A 23,421-nucleotide genomic window follows, 5' to 3' on the forward strand; every position below is an offset into this window, starting at 1 on the left:
AGACTGGGATTTCTTTTCTAGTAATTTGGAGGTAGATGTGGGATGTCAAACAGGAGTGGCTGGCTTTTGAGTGAGCTTCTCCCGTGAAGGAGTAAGTACAGGACTTTGAGCGGTTATCCCAGCAGTTGTCACAGCACCAACCCCCTTTGCATTTAGCTGCTGCATCACATGGCATAAACTAAGAAATTTGATGGCTTCAGCAGACCAGGCTGAAGTCACTGCATTTAAGCCAAGGTATTAACATACAAATCAGTTCTAAACACATATTTTCTTCTGTTTGCAAGTCCCCAATGTTCCTTTACAGCCCTGCTGCATGTGGTTTTTCATAGTTACAGCTGGAAATTCATCATGAGATTTTTCCTCTGAAAAAATGCAAGTGCAGGATTTCAGCACTGAAGAGTAGTGCAGCAACTGGAGGCCTAAGGATATTTTGAAGCCACCATCTAGCAGGAGTCTGACTTGCCAGCTGTGTTAAAATACTGATGAGGCCTTACATGGAGCACTGGGTGCAGCTTTGGCCTCCCTAGTACAAGACAGATGTGATTTAGGGAGTGCAGTGATGGGCCACAAAGGTGATAAAGGGACTGACTGAAGCATCTGTCACAGGAGGAGGGGCTGAGGGAACTGGGGCTGCTCAAGAAGATTCTGGGAGATCTGACCAGTGTGCTCAAGTACCTGCTGGGAGGAAGAAAGGATGAGGGGCCAGACACTGCTCTGGACAGGAGGCAATGGGCACAAGGGAAACCACACAGAATTCCATCTGAACACAAGGACATAAATTTTTCCTGCAAGGGGTCAGACACTGGGACAGGTGGCCCAGAGAGGCTGCAGAATCTCCATCCATGGAGATGTTCAAACTCTGTTCGCTCTATGCTCTGCCTTCTGCTTCATGTTGATTCTTTAGGGTGATTTGTTTACTAAGCAAAGATGACTTAGTAAGGCTTGCAGAGTCAGTAACTTCAAACTGTGGCTGTGAAACCTGCTCAGCAGGAAACCAGGGCAGCAGTAATATGCCATCCAGGTGTAGGAGTGTTGACCCAGCTACAGTTGGAAACTCCCAGTAGCAAAGGAGTAAGTGATCCCCAGCCAGATGGTAGAGACCAGTAGGGGCACAGATTTGAATGCCAGGAGAGCAAAGACTGGCAGAGTCAGCATGGCACAGACAACAGCAAGGACACCTCTCAGTCCAACATAGTCCTGGTGAAGGGAATGAACAGAGAGCCTCTTCCAGGGGGCCCTGTTTCCCCCAGGTCCCAGTGGCACACGGGGCTGTGCAGAGTGGGCTGGCAGGAATGGCAGTGACATGGCATGTCCTGGCTGTTGGCAGTGTAGCAGAGCAGCTGTTCTACCTCTTGCACACCTCTGAACTGAGACTGAAGCGTTACTAGGTGTCCGGTACTCAAGCGAAACCCCAGGTTTTAACAAAGGGGAAGGGAAAACATTATACCATGATAATTATGGAAATTAGGAATGGAAGCTGTGACAAAACAGGGCCTGATTGCATGCAAATTGTCCTTTCCGATCTACTTGCAAAGCTTATCCCAGTCCTTTCTGTTTCCATCTCAGACTTCCCAAAACATACAGCCCAATACCATGGGTTGATGCTACCATAGCACAATTACAGGACAGAGGTAAAAATTTCCAAATGTTACTTCTTGTAATTTAAGTCAGGTTAAGGTGTGTCTTGCAGTTTGCAAGGATGTAAAGGACTCTTTGTCTAGCCCCAACAGGTGAAATTCTGTTTGAGGGGGCTGTAGTGGACATTTCAAAAAATCAGCAAAAAGTTATCAGTGAGTGCTTCATGTTTTGGGTACTCACAATTAATACGGCAACTGCTGGAGAGAGAATGAGGGAGCTTTCATATACTGCCCCAAAAATATAAGCAGCTGCCTGCTGATTTTAACCAGAATATTTATCCTGGATAAACTTGCTAAAAATAAAATGAAGCCAAGAAAATAAAATAATTAGTAGTCTTGATCTGGTTATTTTCTGATAGAAAGTAAGTTTGAGCACAAGCATATGGGCAGGAAGGGTTTGAATGAGAGGACTTGTAAATAAGCTTGATTCTCTCTGGTTTGTAGTGCCAAGCCTTTGATGGTTTACTTTCTTTTTAATTAATACACACCACAGAGGAGCTGGTATTTTCAGACACTTTCAAGACACTTCTGCAAGTGCAGAGTGAAACTGCAGGTGAAAGTGGAGCACGTGTTTCCTATTTCAACACAGCTCACAGCAGCAGTGTGCCATTGCTTGTCCATGATACATGAAGTTTTGACATCCTCTTTTAAGAGGCTAAAAGCCTTATCAGTTCAAGGGGGTGAATGCTGAGGGGCAGGACCATGGTTTAAAAATAATCTAGCAGCAAGAAAAAATATTGAACATCTGCATTCAAGAAATACTAGGAATTGCACAGGAAATTCCTTTAGGAAGACCTGGTTACAGAAAAAAAAAAAAAAAAAAACAACAACAACAAAAAACTGTCAAAAGAAGCCTTTCAGTTTTGTTAGGGACATGCAGAAATTTCATTAAACTTCCTCAAATTCTTTATAGAATTTACAGTCATTCACTGAGGTTTATTTAAACATCTTGTATCTACTTTAATTTGATTTGGTTATCTATATGGCTGCTTCCCATCAGTTGTCATGCTGATGACATTTCTTCCCTCCTGATTTCACAGTGGCCTTTTTCAAATCACTAATGAAATACTACCAAAATAATTATATTTTTTTTTACTTTAGGCCTTACCTAATACAAAAGTTCATCCTCACAATGTGACAGAAGCTGCTACATCATCCACAAAGCGCAACAAAGCAGCAAAACAAGTCTGTGGCAGAGCCCCAGGACAGAAGCAGGAGTCTTAATTTAGGTATCCAGGTTGCTGCTTTCTTTTAAGCAAAGGCAGGCATTAAAAAGGAAGTCTGAAGCTTTCACCAGATTCAGAGGCTTCCTCTTGTACAAACCCAGGCTGAACAAGCCCAGTTATATTCCAGACATAGCAGAGTGCAGCAGCTGCAGGGCAGAGCTGCCCCAGGCCTGTGATGTTGACACCCCACCCAGCTCAAGAGAACCCACTTTGCTTGTCTGTCACAAAGGTGAAATGTCTATGGGCTGATTTTTAAATTGAGTATTTCCTTCCCTTCTCCCAAATCCTTCTGATCCTCCTTTGGCAGTGTTTGAAGCTTTAAATATTGGGTGAATCATTTTCCTTTAAGGTATTTTCGCAGTCTTTCAGAAGCTTCTCTCATCTATGAAGGGAAAGAAAGGTCAAAGAACCCTCAAACCTTTAGGTGTCAAAGGCATGTTTCTCCACATTTCACGAGTGGAAGGAACAAGCCTATTACCCCTATATTTTCCAGTCACTCCAAAATTGAGGCTTGCAAAGCTCTGTTGGCTCATGTCAGTCAGTGGGCCACAGCCATGGAACAGTACCTGGTGTCTGCCACAAAGGGGAAGATGCCGTTTTAGAAGAACACGATGGTGAGGGCCAGGAGCTGGAAGGGAAGGGGAAGGTGCTGTATGTCCTGAATCTGCTGCAAAGACAAGATGTGCCCTCACTCCCCAAGAAAATAGCCCAGCTTCACACCCTTGCCACTTTCTGCAAGCCACTGAAGGGCACAAGAGATTAAGTAACAACAGGTTAAAGGAAAATAAAAGGCAGCTCATATACCTCTAAGTGAAATTTGAGGTGTACTGACTCTAAAACATTCCTTCTGTAACACTATCCAGTAAAGAAAACAAAAAAGATTTCTTATTCTTGTGAAGGATCTGGCAGCAAGAGACTGCTTTGAGCAGGATCTGTTAAGAGTCCACTGCACACCCTTAAGAGAAACACAGCGGAAAGGTACAGTATGAACAGGAGTCACAACACAACTACAGAAACCAGTTGAGAGTATTGTCATGAGAGGGAAGCCATCTAATAGATCAAAGTGCATAAAAATTGCAGACCGAAGTTGCTTGTAATGCTTGTTCCTAGACAGAATGCAAGGAGGAATTGAAGATAAGGGCTGGCAAGGGACCAGTACTGCCCAGATTAGCTATTTGCTATCCTGGATCCTGTGAGCCAGAAAGCAGTTCAGAGGGAGGCCAGCAGAACGCTCCTCTGAGCCACCTACAGTCAGAAAGTAACTGGGTCAGAAAGCTGCTGCCATTCTGAGCACTCCCTGAGCTCTGGAAGGCTCTCGGCAGGGAGCTCTGGGCTGGTGGCTCACAGATGCGATCTCAGCACTGCTCTGCAGGGTTGAACCGAGGGGTACGAATGCCCTCTCCTGGTTAGGACTGGCTCCTGTTGCTGCAGCCTTCCCTACACTCCGGTGGCAGTGCTCCTGTACCTGGGATTTCCAGGATAGAGATGGAAAAAAAACCACCTACCACTTTTTTGGATTCTTGCTGGATAACACCATCCGAGCCCAGCTACCCACTTTATCAAGTACGCTGACTGTAAGGGCTGAAACAAGCCCCAGCACACAGAGGAGGCTCCCTGGGAAAAACAAGAGGTGTTGGAAATTCCTGGGAGTGGAGAACACTGAATGACAAAACCCACTGCATGTAAAATGCGGAATTCTCCATAACTGCTAAGCCTGGATTCTCTTAAAACAGAGTAGGACCCTTCACCTTGTACCACCCTGTCACAATCCCTGAGCTCTGGCCGCTGAGCTCCCATGGCTGCAGGACTGCCTGAGGCCAGCGAGGCTAAAGCCACCAGTCTCTCAGACAGAGCTCAGCTGGCCTATGGCTAGAATGCTCCTGACCTGCAGCAGAACTATGCAATAAAGCCAAGATAAAAGCATTGGGAAACTTCTCTGGTCCCCAGAGCAGGGGAGGCATATCATGGCTGCACAGGAAGCCAGGCTGTACCTCTTCATTGGTTTGACCTGCTGCAGTTGCCCCAGCAGTCTGGTCTGTGAGCACAGGCAGCTCCAGAGTAGTGAGTCTGGTTATGCTGCCTACACCAAAGCAAGTTTTACAATGGTCATCTGCTGCAGATGTTCTTCTCAGAATGAGTTCTTTACACATTTTGTTTTCTGAAACAGCTTCTGAGATGAATGCACACTTTATCTGATGTATTGACCCCTTCACTGACAGAAATATTGACACAGAAGTATTGACAGAAGTACTGTGCTGTGCTTGCAAATGCTGCCTGAGCACAAAACTAAATGTCAAACAAGATGTGACATCCCGTGCCCACCACAGCTTTCTCAGAGAGCTGGAATCAGAGGACACTAATCAGTTTCAACTTCTGCAAGAGATTCATCTCTTTTCTCTGGATGGTGGCTTATACTGCCTTGTTTTGTAAATAACACTTTTCAATTATCGCACTTCTCTAATCACTGAAGCAAGTCTCCCTAACATCACCATGCCAGTAGACTACTCATGTGCTGTTTAACCCTTCCACTTGAGACAGATGTCATCTCACTGCACCAAAAGAAGGAGAGAAGCTCAATCTTTTAAAGATACAAGCCCTAGAACAGATTCACACTAAGAAATATGCAATTAAGGGTCTTCTCACAGTAATTTAAACATGTGGTTTCAATCAGCCATGTGCAAGACATCTTTTGCTGGGACCAGTACAGACACTGCTGCAGAATCAGCAGGTTCTGCTGGGCACAGTACAGAAGAACAAACACATTTCATTCCTGTCTCTTTCACTCTGAAGTTTCTATTCCATGGGAGTACTCCTATATTAAGTACTGACCATCTGTGACTGCAGATGTTAAAATATGTCAAGAAAATAAAACTGTCAGGCTGACACTAGAGAGTTAGAGCGGGTTTTCTGGCATCAGTGCAGAAAACACCACTCATTGCACATAGAAAGCAACAGGAAAAACTGGAAAATCATGTGCCACTTCCGGTTTACCTCACTACCTCTTTCAGGTTCTTTTAATCATTGGACAAAGCAAGCTGGCCTGGGTCTAGAAAACACTAAAGGAGTGTCCACTGTGTCAAAATTCCAAATTTTGTCTCAAAATTCTGGGTGAAGAAATTGAAGACACTCCCAAGACTGGAGAGAGATTCAATCCAAATGCCAGTGCCGGCTCCTTCCCCTTGAACCAGAAAGTTGTGGTAACAATTCTGTGCAACTTACCTAAGAGAAAAATCCTCTCTTGAACAGACAGGCTTGACCAACAGCATGGCACAGAAGCAAGAGCTCTCTCAAGCTGGAGAGCTCACGCTGGAAGCTGGTCTACACATGCCAAGAGGAGGCATGTGCCAGAGAAGTTATGTGCTCGCCTCACAGTCCATTTGTACTAAATCATGCAGGGGCATGGGAGGTGAACTTAGCCATCCTATAAAGGCAAGCAAAAATAATTTCAAAGGCAGAGAAATCACATGTCAGTGCCCACCCTTGAGAGAAGGACAAACTTGTTAGATGGGAAGAATTAAACATTTCAGCACTCATTAAATCAAGGAGCAGTGGTCTACCAACAACAAAAGTCACTGGGGAAGAGGAAGTGAAGCCAACTGGTAGGACAAGGGTCTAGAAGGCAAAAATGTATCATGACCCTTTCATAAGATGTATTATAAATGATCAGCCAGAAATCCAAATTAATAAATGTGAAAGATTTTTATCTTCGCAACCAAAATACGGTCCTCAAAAACCACAGCCAAAGAGAGAGCGCTGAGCCTCAAAAACCACAGCCAAAGAGAGAGCGTTGAGCCTCAAAAACCACAGCCAAAGAGAGAGCGCTGAGCCTCAAAAACCACAGCCAAAGAGAGAGCGCTGAGCCCGGGATCGGCGCTGGGTGTACCTGGATCCGACCTCTATCCCATCGGATATCCCTCTGTTCATGAATGCTGTTTCCAGCGGGGCTGTTTTATACAGTTTTTCATGCCTGAGGCAGAGGTGCCCTGATTTCTTTTGTAACCCCGCTTATGTATGAAGGTTTCTTGCACTGTGCAGGGCCAGACAATCGCTGTTTCCTGAGTAGTGGCAGGTGCTGATCATGTCAGGGAAAGTAGTGTATTCAGAGGTATGTTCCTTGGCGACTTTGGTTATCTTGATTGATGATATCTACCAAGCAATGCTCACCCTTGGGTGTTCCCTGATAGCTCCAGAGAAAGTCCATCTCCATGCTGGCCAGTTCTTTCATTAGTAGACAAAGGATTGTTCTCCTGCTGCCTCCAGGAGTTTTGTAATTCCAATGTAGTTATCTGTCTCCAGGCTGCTCGTGGTCAGAGGCTCGTCAGAGTATTTTACAATTTTTATTATATATACATTCTCCCCTTAAGCATGAATTCTTTTATAACATATGTTACAAAATGTAAATATGAAAATATGTATATGTGAATTCCTTACTACTAAGTGACCCATTTCCAAACCAAAGAGCCATGAACATCATTGGGAGGAGGTATGGCAAGCCCTTGAAGTGCAAGCCTAAAGCAAACATGAGGGATCCCAGCACAGTGAGAAAAGAGAAAGTAACATCTAGGAAGAAAGTAAAATCTAGGAAGAAACAAAAAATGCACAAACCTCAACAGAAATGCATAAGTCAGGACAAAGGCATTCTGTGTCAAAAAGCTAAAGAACCTCAAAACACACCAATAAACTGTATCAGTTTACTCACCACTTTCAATTTTGTAAAGACTGGTCTCTTTATTAAATGAGTTGGCAATCATCAAAATAATGATATTTTCAGTGGTGGGAACTTAGGCAGGGGACTCTTAAGAGAACTCTGAACTCTCTAGGCTCTGACTCTGCCCTGAGCTCCATTGCAGGCTATGACCTAGAGAACATGATCTCGTCTGTGCCTCTCTCTCCTAAGACATTTACCTCTGTGATACCGAGTGAGAAGGACTAATGTGGATTTTATTTATGCCTCAACAAATGTTGCACACATGGAAGATTCCTGTGAAGGCTGTAGGTGTGCTGGCAGCCCTGCCCCCGGGCAGGCTTTGCCCGGCCACTCGGGGCAGGGGAGGCTTCCACTACCGGCCTGGGAGCGACATCCCCCTCCGCGGCACTCGCGGGTGGGAGAAATGCCCGGATGCCTGGGAAGAATGCCCAGGAAATCGGGCTATGGGGAGGAGCTTTAGCGAATAAAAGCAGTTAACTGCGACACAACGAGAGCCTTTATTCTGTGGGTTTCTTGGAGGAAGTGGGGGCTCGCCTGTACTGTTGGTTTGGCCCTTCCCTCCTCAGTTTTTCGTGCTGGTGGTCCTGCTTCCCTGTCCACACCTGCTTTGCCTTGCTTCACCATTTCCGCGCACCAGCTCATCCCCACGCTGACCTCTCACTCCGCCGCCCCCGCTGTGTTTCCTTCACCCAGCTGCGGCCGCATGCCCCGCAGCCCCGACCCGCAGCGGCCAGCAGGAGCCGGTTTGCGCCCGGCCTCTCACAGGAGCCGGCGAGGCTCGCTGTGCTTGCAGCCGATGCCGGAGGCACACTGCCGCTGTGAAAGCGGTGCCAAGCCGCCACTAGAGCCACGCAGCTCGCTGTGGCTTGCGACACGCAGCGCCGTTTGCCATGCTGATGCTGACAGAGCGCTGAGGTTCCTACGGTAACACTGTCCCTGTCTTCTGTTTCTCTCTCCGTCTCTCTTTTCCCCTCTCTGCTCGCGTGTCTATCCCCTTCAGTAGGAACACTCCTTTACCAATAAACGGTTCTCAGATAAAATATTGTCCCGTTTGCTCTTTATTTTCGTCTGAGAAATCTATCAAAAAAAATTATCCCCGACTCCCTCTTTAACAGCATGTCTTGGTTTGAAAAGACAGGTGTCTGCTAAGGAGGGCAGGAGCCTCTCTTGTAATGGAAAATGTCAACCACCTCCCTCTGAATTGTTATAATTTTGAAATTAAGGGGCTCTCAGGCAAGGATATGGGAGTAGGAATAACAGTTCTGTATTAGGGAAAATAAAAATGCAGTAATACAGAACAACACTGACAAGAGTCAGAACAGGACCTGGCACCCTGTGGTGTTGGCACCATCCAGGGTGGTGGCACAGTCCCATTCAGTGGCGGCTGCAGCCCTCCTGCAGTGCCAGCTGTGGTTCTGTTGGAGCAGGGATCCTGCACAAGGGGGGAGTTTTCCTCTGAAGGTCCAGGGATGCTGTAGATTACCCTGGTCTTCCTCTGGGAATCCAGTGGGAAAAGGCTGCTGTGGTTTTCCAAATGTCAGATTCTATCCAGGTGGGAATGCTTGGCTCCTCCCCCTGGGAGGAGCATCTCCCAATGGGATGATGGAATCATTTTATCAGCCATGCAGTGAGACTCAATGGCCCATTAACAGAAGATATCTCCTGGAGGCAGGGTGGGTCTGGAAGAGGTAAAGAAAACTGCCCCACCTCTGACAGATGGCAATAAAATACACACTCCCAGCCACATCTTGCATTTGCAACTTAAGACACAGCAGAATGAGACACAAAAAGTGTGACTGCATCTGCCAGAAGTGCTTGGTCTTAGCTTTCAGCAAACACCAGAGCAAATGCCAGAGCTGGGAGCAGAATCCTGCTTTATCAGTTTGTCCCATCAAAAACATGCAATACTAGTCTCTGTCACGTCTGTGTCAGCAAAAAGTGTGGTTACTGCCATGCTGTGTCAATTCAGCCTAAGTCAGTGGTCAAAAGATGAATGTCTCAGTTGCTTAGCTGACCATCTCATCCACACACAAAGCTGTCCTTACCCTTCCCACCTCTGTGGTGTTAGTACAGTGGAAGCTTTAATCATCCCTTTGAATTATTTGAATGCATTGAAAGGGCAGCCTGACATTCCACTTCAGTACAAGAATAAATTAATTGAATCCCAGAATTGACAGCAATTTCCCACTTTATCAATCAGGTATCCAGCCAGAATAACCATCACTGATTTCTAGGAGAAAACCAGAACAGAAATGTACGTCTCACTGCCTGGAAGCAACTATCAAAACACCCACTCCCAAAGCTAGAGCAAAGTGACTCACATCCAAGCATAGATTGCCCATGGCAGGTTTTACTGAGCTGGAGTCATTCACAAGCCTTCCACACAGTCCACTGTGCAATTACACCTGATGCTGTTATGGTAAGTTCCATTGAGGTCAGGTTCTGCACAAATCACAAAGCATTTGTGAGGTGCAGATACAGACAAAAACTCATGTATGTCTTTAAAAATGAAGTTCTTCCCTGCTAGATTTCTATTTTGTCTGCTCATTTCCCACTTCCATGACCAATCAGCCATTAGGGGGCTTGTGTCTTCTCCCTGAAAGCCAGCCCTTGTCAAATGGGAAGTGACTGGCCAATGGCACAGTGCAGCTTCCCTTTCCCTTCTTGTGGCAGTGGCAGCAGTAGCTCAGCACTTTTATGCACATTTCAGTCCAGAAGCAAAGCCAGGAAACTCCACCATCAGCTTTATCTGATCCCTTCGTTTCTTGGCTATAGTTCACCTTGATCTGACTCCTTGTTACATAGTATAAAGTTTTAAGCAACATGTAAATATGAAACTTAGTGTTAGTCTGCATTAATTCATAGTTCTAAAGCATTTGCTGAAGAGTAGGAAACTGGTAGACTTGGCATGATTTAATAGCGTTAACTACTGTTGTTGTTTGATGCTGGCCAAATGCCAGGCACCCACCAAAGTCGCTCACTCACCCTCCCCTGCCCCAGCTGGGCAGAGGAGAGAAAAATGTAATGAAGGCTTCATGAGTTAAGGACTGGGGAAAAAAACACTCCAAAAGCAAAACAGGCTCAGCTTAGAGGTACAAATTGAATTTATTCCTAACAAAATCAGATGAGAAGAATGAGAAGTAAATTAAGCCCTTAAAAACACGTTTTTCCCCCAACCCCTCCCTCCTTCCCGCCAACAGTGCAACAAGACAGGGCCTGGAGGGTTTGGTCAGTTCATCACCCCAGGTTTTCTTCCACTGCTCAGGGAGAGGGGTCCTTGCCCTGCAATGCTGTGGGGTCCCTCCCACATGAGTCAGTTCTCCATTAATTCTGCAGTGTGGTTCCAGTCTCTGTGGTTCCAAACAGCAGCTCCCTGCAATCTGCTGCAACATGAGCCCCTCCCACAGACACACAGTGTCCCCAAACTGCTGCAGCGTGGGTCACTCTTCCACAGGGTGCACTCCTCCCAGGATAGGCTGCTCCAGCCTGGAAGCAAGGGCCCCCTCTCTCCACCAGGTCTGCAAGGGGCTCACAGCCTCCACCAGTACCCACCTGCTCTGGCCTGGGCACCTCCCACACAGGCTGCAGGTGGATCTGCATCCCCCTGGATCCCCGTGGGCTGTGGGTGGATCTCTGCATCCCCATGGACCCCACGGGCTGTGGGTGGATCTGCATCCCCATGGACCCCACGGGCTGTGGATGGATCTCTGCATCCCCATGGACCCCACAGGCTGTGGGTGGATCTCTGCATCCCCCTGGATCCCCACAGGCTGTGGGTGGATCTGCATCCCCCTGGATCCCCACAGGCTGTGGGTGGATCTGCATCCCCATGGACCCCACGGGCTGTGGGTGGATCTGCATCCCCATGGACCCCACAGGCTGTGGGTGGATCTGCATCCCCCTGGATCCCCACAGGCTGTGGGTGGATCTGCATCCCCCTGGATCCCCACAGGCTGTGGGTGGATCTGCATCCCCCTGGATCCCCACAGGCTGTGGGTGGATCTGCATCCCCATGGACCCCACAGGCTGTGGGTGGATCTGCATCCCCCTGGATCCCCACAGGCTGTGCGTGGATCTGCATCCCCACGGACCCCCACAGGCTGCAGGGTGACAATCTGCTTCACCACTGCCTGCAGAGGAATCTCAGCTCCAGCACCTGGAGCACCTCCTTTCCCCTCCTTCTCAAATGACCTTGGTGTTCCCCTCACATGTTCTCACCTCCTCCTCTTCTCTGGCTAGAAAACTGTGCCCCACTTTGTTTTGATTTTTTTTTCCTAAATATTTGTTATCACAGAGCCGTTATCATCATCTCGCATTGGCCCAGCCTTGGCCAGCCTTGGCCAGCAGCATGTCCATCTTCAGAGCCATCAGGGATTGGCTCTGCTGGGCTTGGTGGAAACTTCCAGCAGAAGCCACCTCTGTGCCCCCCCCCAAAAAAAAACTACCAAAAAAACCATTCTGTTCAAAACCAACACAGCTACTGAAAGGCAACATCTCCTCAACACCATATGATCAGGAAAACCCCTGCTATGATCTTCCAGCTACTGAAAATCCATCTGCATTAAAAGATGAGCTCTGGGTCTTCATACCAGCAGGCACAAGCTAAACATCTCAAATAAGCACAAGATAAACATGATTTTAATTAGGTGTTTTTTTATATGGCCATTGTATTCATAACCCTTCAGATCTGCTGCAGCGGAAATATCTGAGGATGCAAGGAAGCAGCTCTCTAGAATGAAGTATTTCACTGCAAGTATTCATCTCATCTGCTCCAACTACTGTGGTACCACTGGTGTGTGACAGGGAGAGGCTAAACTCACTAGAGTAAAAATATGTCGAAAGTGTCAACAGATAAAAATTCTGTTTGCACAGTACAAGTAACAGAAAAATATGGCTTAGTTTTACTACCCCATAAACTTACCTAGGTTACAAAATGTGACATAATACTGACCTATTTTTCAGGGGTCAAGCTCATGTTTGCCATAACAAACTGCACCTAATTTAGCCTGGAGTTCACTGTCTGAATATTAAGGATTGACTGCATTCAAATTAAAAAGAAAAAACAACCAACTTGCAAGCTGTAGTTATTTTGCCCTGGCTACTGAGACACACAGAGAATAGGATGGTGACTCTCCATCTACAGACACTGACCTGCCAGAAGACAGCACATGTGAGGCAAATCCTCTCAGGAGACATGGAACTAAATGCAGACATGACAGGAAAATGAGTCAAATAAGAATCTGTCAGGCGTTCAGAAACTAAGCTTTGGCACTCTGGCATCTCTACAGAAATCCCAACAATCTGCAAGAATGTGGGTTTGAACCTTGAACAATAGCATTTTCCATCATCTAAGGCTGTAACTAGTTTTTACAAGATAGAGTCATCCTCCAATCCCCCTGCACATCTCTGTCTCTGGGTCAGCAAACGTGAAGTGATGCCTTGCAGTACCAGGAGTTGTATCTGGAGACTGAGGAAAGCTTTTCTTGTGCCCTACCTCCAGTGCCTCTTCTTGACCACTGTCTGCCAGCCCAGGGCAGGTAATTATGGTCAATGCTGTGGGTCTCCTACATGCAGTGGTGCAAAGTCCTGATTGGCATTTTTTAGTGTGGAGATGGGGAGCTGACAACCATTGAGCAAGGGCAGGTGTTACATTCCCAGTTATCCTGGCAGCAGAGAAAGCTCAAACCCCTCCCAGCTTGCCGTGGCTCATGCATCTCCACAGTGGATATGCCTGTAACAACTGCTCACCCCCAGCATCTGGGAGGTAAAACCCTGGAACGTGACTCTGGTAGCGACACCACAGGAAAAGGTTTGGAAACTCCGCTGCCAATGCCTCTGTTTCGCTGGTTCAGCCCTTTTCACATGGCCTGGACAGAGGCCAAACACGTACCCCCAAAACCAACCCTTGGCATTCATGCCCTGGAACTGCTGGTGAGAAGGTGGTTGAAGAGCAGTATGGCAAACCTGTAAGAGGCTGAGGTAGAGGGGATCCTCCTCACCCTCCCATCACGTCCCTCCTGTGGGTCCCGCCAAGCCCCAGTCGGGCCCTGGGTGCAGGGGGCCCAGCTTGACCTGCAGCCTCCCAACACTTTATTTAAGACACAGAGAAGAGCTCTCTGAAGGAATAGCACAAATGAATTGATAGAAACCAGCCAAGTGTTAATTAGAGGTTCTTCATTATCACGGGAGCATGCCAATGACAAGGGAAAACAATGCATTCCACACTCCAAGCCCATATATGATTGAAAGGGCAAGTATATTTCTCTTTCCATTTGAAGAGGATTTCCTAGCCAAATGAGGCATAAAGAGCCATCAATAAGGCAAACCCTCAATGACATCTTTGCAGACCAGTGCGTTACCTGGTCTTAAACAGACCTTGGGAAATACATGAGCAAGATTATGACATGGCAGTCTGTCCCTCATGGCTGGCAGCAGGTTTGCGAACTCAGGAGTTTCTTCCCACTCACTTGTGTCAGTGGATCAAAGATTCACACACAGAAGGAAATGTGATGTTAAACAAAAGTTTTTCAATAATATCTACTGAAAATAGTTCAAGAATAATTTTAGGAGTAACTGACTTGTGAAGAGTCAATCTACAAGGAATCCTAAAAGTCTATTTTTATAAATGCTGTTGCTTTAGACATTAGTTCTGCAGTCGTGTAGTTTTTATTTTGGCCTACCCTATGATTTCCCCCTTCCTTGATCTGCAGGTGTGGAGGATGCAGAAACAGCGTTCTTGTCTTATGTGAGGAGGATGCTTCATGCTGCCAACCCATGTCCTTACCCAGCTGTGCTGGGCAGACAGAGCCCCTGACATGCAGTCACCTGCTCATGCATCCCAGTGGGATGGAGATGAGAACTGGAAGGGTGTCTTAAGTTGCAAATGCAAGATGTGGCTGGGAGTGTGTATTTTATTGCCATCTGTCAGAGGTGGGGCAGTTATCTTCTGTTAATTGGGCCACCTGTTAAAACCAGGTGGGGCAGTTTTCTTTACCTCTTCCAGACCCACCCTGCCTCCAGGAGATATCTTCTGTTAATGGGCCATTGAGTCTCACTGCATGGCTGATAAAATGATTCCATCATCCCATTGGGAGATGCTCCTCCCAGGGGGAGGAGCCAAGCATTCCCACCTGGATAGAATCTGACATTTGGAAAACCACAGCAGCCTTTTCCCACTGGATTCCCAGAGGAAGACCAGGGTAATCTACAGCATCCCTGGACCTTCAGAGGAAAACTCCCCCCTTGTGCAGGATCCCTGCTCCAACAGAACCACAGCTGGCACTGCAGGAGGGCTGCAGCCGCCACTGAATGGGACTGTGCCACCACCCTGGATGGTGCCAACACCACAGGGTGCCAGGTCCTGTTCTGACTCTTGTCAGTGTTGTTCTGTATTACTGCATTTTTATTTTCCCTAATACAGAACTGTTATTCCTACTCCCATATCCTTGCCTGAGAGCCCCTTAATTTCAAAATTATAACAATTCGGAGGGAGGTGGTTGACATTTTCCATTTCAAGAGAGGCTCCTGCCTTCCTTAGCAGACACCTGTCTTTTCAAACCAAGGCAAAGGGCAAGAGGGCAAAAGTGAGGAAAAAAACCCACAAAATTTGTAAGTTGTGATGCAGAATATAAATAAGTGAAAGGGAACAAAAATGAAGGGAAAACCCACACCAAGTGGTGCACAAGCAATCACTGACCATCAACAGACTTATGTCCAACTGGTCCCAGGCAATGATCACCATGGATACCTTGGAAAAACCTCCTCCCCAGCTTACTTGCTGAACATGATGCGAGATGATCACATCTCACAGCAGGCACCAGGGAGCATATATTTTCATGGGGAAACTGGCATTGTGCCAGCATCCAACCATGACATTTTTGGTTCCCATGACCAGGAATCGAATTTTGGGCAAGTGATAAGATACAACTGTGAGATGGGATCAAAGAGGAATAAGAGCAAAGCATGTATTAGTTTAAGGTGGATTGATAGTGAAAATCTAGCAATATAAGTAGAAGTGTGTTTCATGTAATTTTGATAATAATTTTGGAATTGTGTGTTCTCAGAGGAGAAGGGTGGAGTGTCCTGGTTTAAAAAGGAAGTGAGTTTTTTGGGATGCTGTGGTCAAACCAATAGGTGCTCAGATTTGAATATTGGCACCTGGTGTGGCCCCTGAGGACATGGATACGCCTCTGAGCACACAGGGAGTTAAAGCCCAGGAGAAGCTCTCTTGGTTGCGGTGGGTGAGAGGTTCAGAGCTGCCCTGGCTGGGCGGGGCAGGGGAAGCCGTGCGGCCGGTGAGGGGAGCCGGGCCTTGGACAGAGAGGGGAGGCGAAGGGCCCTGAGGATGGAAGGGTGGAGGAGCACTGAGAGGCATCGGGCAGCCCCCCCAGAGAGAGAGAGAGCCTGTGCCTGTGATTGTGCCGCCTCAAAATTTGGTATCTTGTGCGGGCAGCATGGCCGAGAAGGAGAAGCAGGGGGTGCGGTGAGAAGGTGCACGGCAGGGCAGCATGGGAGCTCTGGACAGGCAGAGCCTGAGATTTTAATCCTTTTCTTGTGTTGCAGTGTGTTGCAATTTCCTGCTTTAAACTTCCCAGTCCCTTCCCAGGTGTGGCAATACCCCTCTCCCTTCCCCCTCGCCCCGTTGCTGAGTGAGTTCTGTCAATCAGTTTTAACATTCCAGCAAGGCCATCGTGTCTGGTCAAGTTCAAAGGATGCAACTCAGGCCTGGGGGTCATTGGCCGATCTATGTGTCCCTTGTCCCCTGAGACCCTCCCCTTCCCACCTGGTTGGTGGTTCACCTGTCCCTTCCCTCCCCCTGTCCCTGAGCTTAAAAAGTCACTCAGGCCATGTGCTCACGATTCTGTTGGAGCTGTTACCTAAAGATTCAGATGTCTGTGACCATAGAATAAACTCTGGATATAAACCCTCCGACAGAATCCGCTCTCTTTTCCTCTTCACCATCGCCTGAAGCCTTCCACCTGAGGTAAACTGTGTTACAGGGCTTGCAAGGGTTCCTCAGGGGTGAAGAGACAGATGAGAATCTTGATCTCATGATCAGAAGGCTGGATTTATTAATTTATGATATATAATACATTAAGGCTATACTAAAAGGAATAGAGACAAAAGTTCAGAAGCTGCTAAGCTAAGAATAGAAAAAGGAATGAATAAACAAAAGGATCTCTGATCTGTCCCAGAGAAAGCTTGGTCTTTGATTGGCCCTTAACTGTAAACATGGAACATGGGCCAATCACAGGTGCACCTGTTACATTCCTCAGCAGCAGATAACCATTGTTTACATTCTCTTTCTGGGGCCTCAGCTTCCCAGAAGGAGGAAAAATCCTAAAGAAAGGATTTTTCACAAAAGATGTCTGTGACAAAACTGAGTTTCTACAAGCCTGGACTTGTTTCAGGTCCCAGCTGCAACCTCCAGCCAGCCAAAGGTGTCTCTGGGGTGAAATACCACAGTTGCTGCCTTTGGCCAGCAGCAAGGGTCAGACAAGCTCAGGCACAATCTACCTGGTAATATTGGGATCATATTCCAATATTCTTGGATGATGGAAACCTCACAAAATGCTGATCCTTTTAGGGCTGAATGAGAAGATAAAGATGAAATAGGAGGAAATGGGCTAGTGTGATGCAAGTTTGTGCAAGTGAAAGATGTCTGAGAGAAGTTGAGAAGAATCCTAGGTGGGAGGAGGTGATGGAGTGGCCTTTGACTGGACTTTTCTTGTATAGCCATGGACAGAAACATTTTTTCCTGTGACACAGAGACTTCAGTTAGGGGGAGGCAATGGCTTGGAGCCAAGAGAGTGCAGTGATGTTATGTAACGGAGTGCATGAACAGAGACAACGGGTGAGGAGGGTGGTGGTGCCCTCCATCTTCAGGGAAGAAAAAGATCTCTGTTCTTGAGACACCTCGGCCCCAGGGGGTGAAATGTGGGGGAGACAGGTGTCCCAAAAGTGACAGACTATGCTCTTTTTGGAACTGGGCAAATCATCCTTCAAAAGGGAAACCCCAGAAGCAGCCCTGGTCCATGTGCAGTGGTGAGAGCACTGGACATGGAAGAAAGATGTCACGATGGCAAAGGATCTCCAGGTGGTGCCACGTGTGACATGGAAACACAAGAAGTCAACTGTGTTTCCTGAGGAAGCCTATGGCACAAGAGGGACTCCTCTCTTCTTGATGAACTGAGAATTGATTATCTGAAGGGTGGAGATGGACTGAGTTGGTGATCTGAGGGGTGGTACCTGAATTGAGAATCCAAGGTTTTGTCCTGTTGTGATGTACTGGAAATTTGGTGGGGGAGGAGGAATGTTTTTAGAAGGTTTTCATTCTGAGTTCTGTGTGTGTTTCTTTTTACATATAGTTGCAGGTTAATAAAGTTTTTTTTTTTCTTTATTCCTAAGTTGGAGCCTGTTTTGCTCTATTCCGGGTCACATCTTACAGCAGACACCAGGCAGCATCTATTTTCATGGGGGCACTGGCATTGTGCCAGCTTCAAACCATGACAATCATCTATAGCTATAGCTATATCTATCAATATCATCTATATCTATATCTACATTTTAGAAATATTTTCTGTATATATTGTATGTGTATATGGGAGTATCTATCATTATATATATTGCATAATGTTCCATGTTATATCTATGTAAATATTATTTTTTTTTTTCACATTTATGACATATTGCCCTCTCCCTCCTTTCAATCCTTGGATAACAGGCTGCGTGAATTTCTTGTGTAGAATTAACTTAGTTTTTGAATTTTACTATTTTTCCTCCTTTTTAGCACCAGCCCCTAAGTGACCTGGAATATAGATTGGTAGTGGGTTTGCTTTCTAAGCCCTTAGTGAGAATGAGGATATAGGATATATATATGAATAGTGATGGAGAGGTCAGATACTCATGAGAGATTTGTAATGGTTGCATCAATGTTTGTACAGATTCAGGCTACCCTGTGTCCAGAAGAATCTCTAGGCTGTTTTTAGTGAGGAAAGGGACACGCATAAAAATATTTCAGGTGCTTAATCCATTAATTTTCTCAACATGGCCAGGTTTAATACTTCTTCCTGAATCCACATGTCAGCAACTCTGGTGTCTGTGCTGTTGTGAGAACTTCCCAAGAGATAACCAGATCTAATAGACATGACTGATTAAAAACCTATGATCCAGACACCATTTGGGATGTCACTCTGAACCTTGAACAATAGTATTTTCCATCAGTGTTGCTATTTTCATCCTGTATCTAGTAACAAGCCCTTATGGAGGGGATGAGGTGTGGACTTTTACAAGGGAAATAGAGGAAGGAGAGCAAAAAAATTAAAACCAAGAACCAACAGCGCATCAGAAACCTCATCTACTCACAGCAATTAAGGCACAAGAACCAGACCAAACCAGATAGAGACTAGCATTCTTCTTCCATTATTGCTTCAAGGAAGAAGAGTAATATTTGTTAAGAAAAATAAATTAGCTGACAAGTAAGACAGAAATTTTGAACATAATCTATGGAAATCATCCTTGAAGAAACCCTTTGAGGAGGAGGATCCATGATGGCTTGTAAATCCTGGAGCATGTTTGTCAGAAGCTGGTTTACTCAATATTTACCTTAGGTTCTACCTTGTAAGGGTATATACGAGTTTAGTATTGTCTCCTGGTTATTGGGCCTCTTATGCTCTGTCAAATCCCAGTCATCTTAATAATTAACTTGAATTTATAGATGCTCAGTCCTTCTGATTTTCATTTGAACTATTACCTTGTTCCTTCACTTGTGCATCCATAAATATATCATAATAACATTTTGCCTTGGCTGCAAATTTATTGCAAAATGGTAGCACTTTTTTTATTTTCTAGAGCTCTTGGAAGTCCTGGTTTTAGTCCTCTCATAACAACCTATGCAGAGAATTGTAATTTTAATGTAAGTTTTACAGAAAAGTCCCTGGAAGTAGTATCAAGTCATCTCCTGCCCCTGATCCTCTTGTGCCAGTTTTTTTTCTGATGTAATAGATTTAATTTTCTATCTGAAAACAGGCAATCTCTCCTGGTATATGCGTCTTCTTGTTTATCTGGATTTTCTATCAACAAGCTCTCAGTCTCAGGGATTTCTCAAGTGTTATAAACAGTCCTTTAGCATTTAACTTATTGAAGCATATGTCATTATTTGCATTCTGTTTCCAAGGGATTACTTTACATGAGAGAAAACAGCAAGATTTGGTTTGTGACATGTATTAAACCTTTTTGAAAAGAAAAATTCTCTTCAGTCATGAATAGTCAGGTTAAAGTACAGCTGTAGTATAGATAAGGTTTTCAGATAGGAGAGAAATTTTATTTTTTCAGGTGTTATACTTAATTTTGCAAAAAAATGTGTGTTTCCTCTGAAAAGAGAGTCAGCAGGAGGGTTATTATGTAGTAGTTCAACATATTTTGCCATGTCCTTCTAATGGCTGTGTAATGGCTGTGTGTTGTTCTCACTGACCAGCCCGTGTCTCCTCTCAGGCTCGCAGGGTCCCCAGGGAATATTCTGCTGCCAGATCTCCCTTCACTGCCGCTGCTGTCAGAGGCTTGTCAGCGATATGTGCTGCTGACTTCGGGGCTGAAAGGGAGGAAAATCCCAAAGCATGGAACAAATAGCAGGAAGGAGAAGTGTTCACAGTGGCAGGAAACCCCATGTTGGTGTGTGCTTGTGCGCTTCAGTGTCTGGGTGTTGGTGTGTGTTTGTGAGCTTCGGTGTATTTTTTCCTGTGATGTCCTGCTGCTGTGAGAGCTCTCTTTCATGTAATTAATAAATCCCCTTCCCTGGCATTGCTGCTCCACTTGCTGTAATTCATCCCAACTAGCTTAGAGACCATGGCTTCCACAGGTTCAGCACAGACACAAACTTACTATGGATTTACTATGGCACTGAGTTAAGCAGACCTGTTAATTAATTATATTCTTTGTTCTTGTCACATTTCCCTTTTTGCTGAGTGTCTAATAAAGGCAACTTCACTCTTTGGTACTTGTCCTACACCCTTTATTGCCATATGTGGATGCCAGCTGGTCAGGGAGAGAGAAATGACAATTGTTTCTCACAGTGGCTTGTGAGAATTTTTAGGAAGCTGTAACAATGTGATAACTTGTTAGTATAAACAATCTGCAGGTAGTGTTTTTCCACCTTGTTTTCCTGTTCTTCTCAAGAACGGTGTGTGAGAAAAATATTTTTTATTAACTGGCCAATCAAGTGGAATATATCATATCAGCTCTTTTTGTTGCTTAGTAGCTCGGTCAGCTTGTTTTTCTTTTTTTTTTTTTTGTTAGCCTAGGCAGAAAAGTTTTTCCCTTGCCCCGGCCTTGGAGACTGTGGCAACAATCCCTTGGCAGCCTTTATTTTTCTCCTGACCTGTTCGGTTTGGTTTGGTCAGAGAGGACTACCGACGAGAGAAGCGGGCGAGCCGAGTGGCCAGTCCGTCCCGGCCCAGACCTCAGGAAAGCCGACCCAGCGGACGAAAGAACCCGAAATCCGCCAGCTTCACGTGCTGGAAAGAGGAGACCAGAGATGCACCAGGTTCCTATATGTTTTTTCTCGAACTGCGGCGTGAACTTGGTTTTTTTCTTCCCTGAGACAAAAACCATTTTTCGCCATTTTTCTTCCTCTTCCCCACCATGTGATCAGCCGTGGCTTATTTCTTGGTTTGTTTTTTTCTTTTTTTTTTTTTTTTTTGTTTGTTTTTGTGGCTTTTTTTTTTTTTTTTAAGCGTTGGGGTTTTTTTTCCTTTTTTCCCCCCAGTGTGGGTGTGGTATGGTTCTGACAATTCAATATCTAGTATTTATTCACTTTTTTCCCAGTGCCATGTGAACACTTGGTTTGTCAGTAAATGGCTGTCTTTTCCCGCTTTCATCCATTAACATTAATTTCTTATTTGTGGGAAGAAATTGCTGAAACCGTTTTCTTCAGAGGAAACACTGAAGAAAACACTTCAACCTTCATCAATTCCAGAGCGTTTTCTCTTAAACTTGTCTCTAATCCAAGACATATTGCTTTGTACAAAGCAATGAAATACATGGGGATGTTGCTGTAAATTTTTGAGCCACTGGTGTGTGAAGGTGCGTGCAGCTGCACCTTCCTGCTTGAAGAAATTGTCCTCAGCCAGGCCTGTCTGCCCCTGCAGCTTGTAGGCTGAGAGTACAGCAGGAAAAGCGGGGCAGGGGTTGGAGTCCAGGACAGGAGAAAGAAAGCAGCGTGTGGGTACTGAATATATACACAACAGTAATACTGGCTATCTCCTATCCTACTCCATTCATCTTTCTGTCTCTCACTGGATGGAACGCTATTGGGTGCAGAAGGGCTGCTACAAAACATTTTAGAAGCAGCCAGCATTTCTGCATCTTTTACTACATTTTTTAGCTCTTTCTTAGTTTAACATGAGATACCTGTCCTAGCAGAGGCTACAGTTTATGTATAACATAGCTTGCTTTTTCTGTCCACTCTATACTGTATAGGGCAGGGAGTAAAATGTGTAAGATCAGCAGGTTAGAACATCTTGGCCTTGTTATAAATGATCAATCAAAAGCCAAATTATCAAAAATGCGAAAAGATTTATTTATCTTTTTCTGCGACCAAAATACGGTCCTGAAATCCACCACAGCCAAAGAGACAGCGTCGAGCCTGGGTTCAGCGCTGGGTGAACCTGGATCCCCCCTCTATCGCATGGGACCCTTCCCCGTTCACAAGAGCCGCTTCGAGCGGGGATGTTTTATACAGTTTATTGTGCCCGAGGCGGAAGAGTCCCAGTTTCTTTTGTAACTCTGCATATTCATAGTTGGTTCTTTCACTGTGCAGAGCTGGACAATCGCCGTTTCCTGGTTGATAGCCAGCGTTGATCGAATCCCGGGAAGTCGCGTATTCACATGTATCTTTCTGAGGACTTTGGCTATCCTGATCGATTAGCAACAGGGCGATGATTGCTCTTAGGCATCTTCCGATGGCTCTCGGGATAACAGTGATCATCGGCTGGGTGCATCTATTAATAAATTAACTGCCGATTGTTCTCCTGTCCTTCAGGAATTTTGGAATTTGAATAGACGTCTGCCTCTTGGGCTGCTTGTTTGGATTTCACAATCTTTATAAAATACTTTCTTTTATAGCATGAATTATTTCCCAACATATATTACAGCCTCATTCAGGAAATCTTGTTTACCTTCAGTTCAAGGTCTACTCATTGTTTTAATATGCATGAAAAAATTAATAAAGCTTGCATGCAAGTTAATAGAAAGAAACCAACTCTGAACTTACACTTTTGTATGCACTTGTGATGTTTATATCCACTGTGAATGTTATTATCACCTTCCCTGCAAAGCACACTTTGATATCAATAACACAGCAATGAGAATTAGTGGAATACAGGGCTGGAACACAGGACCTCTCTGTTCTACACTTCCTCGGAGTAGATCCCACTTCACTTAAGGTTTGGCAATTAGCACAATGCTGCACCACTCAACCATCATTTCCTGACAGATGACAGACCTCTCAAGGGACCTTCAGCTGTGAGTGTTGGGGACAAGGTAAGTAGTGCACAAGTCCAGCAGTTTATTGTTACAGATCAAAAGGTAACGGGATACGTGCTAATTTGGGGGACTGTGGCAAAAGGCATTTGCTTTAGGCAAAGATGCCATTTTTAACATTGTCCAGAAGGCAAGGGAGAAAAAAACTTTTCTGTTGCCAAACCACCTCTGCACAGAAATGAGCAGGGCACTTCAACCTTCATCAAATCATATGATTAAAAACGTTACAGCAAAGTTTATAAATCTGTGTTTTGATCAAAATATTGTAAAAAATATAACCATCTGAAGCATTTCAAATACAGAATCACACTGC

At 45.4% G+C, this 23,421-nt stretch overlaps 1 pseudogene; it reads right to left on the reverse strand.

Annotated features, from left to right (window-relative positions):
* Positions 1–1,041: 1,041 nt before the first annotated feature.
* On the reverse strand, positions 1,042–8,195 carry LOC134426388 (major facilitator superfamily domain-containing protein 1-like; annotated as a pseudogene).
* Positions 8,196–23,421: the final 15,226 nt, after the last annotated feature.

Source organism: Melospiza melodia, chromosome 18, assembly GCF_035770615.1.
Source record: "Melospiza melodia melodia isolate bMelMel2 chromosome 18, bMelMel2.pri, whole genome shotgun sequence".
Classification (NCBI taxonomy): domain Eukaryota; kingdom Metazoa; phylum Chordata; class Aves; order Passeriformes; family Passerellidae; genus Melospiza; species Melospiza melodia.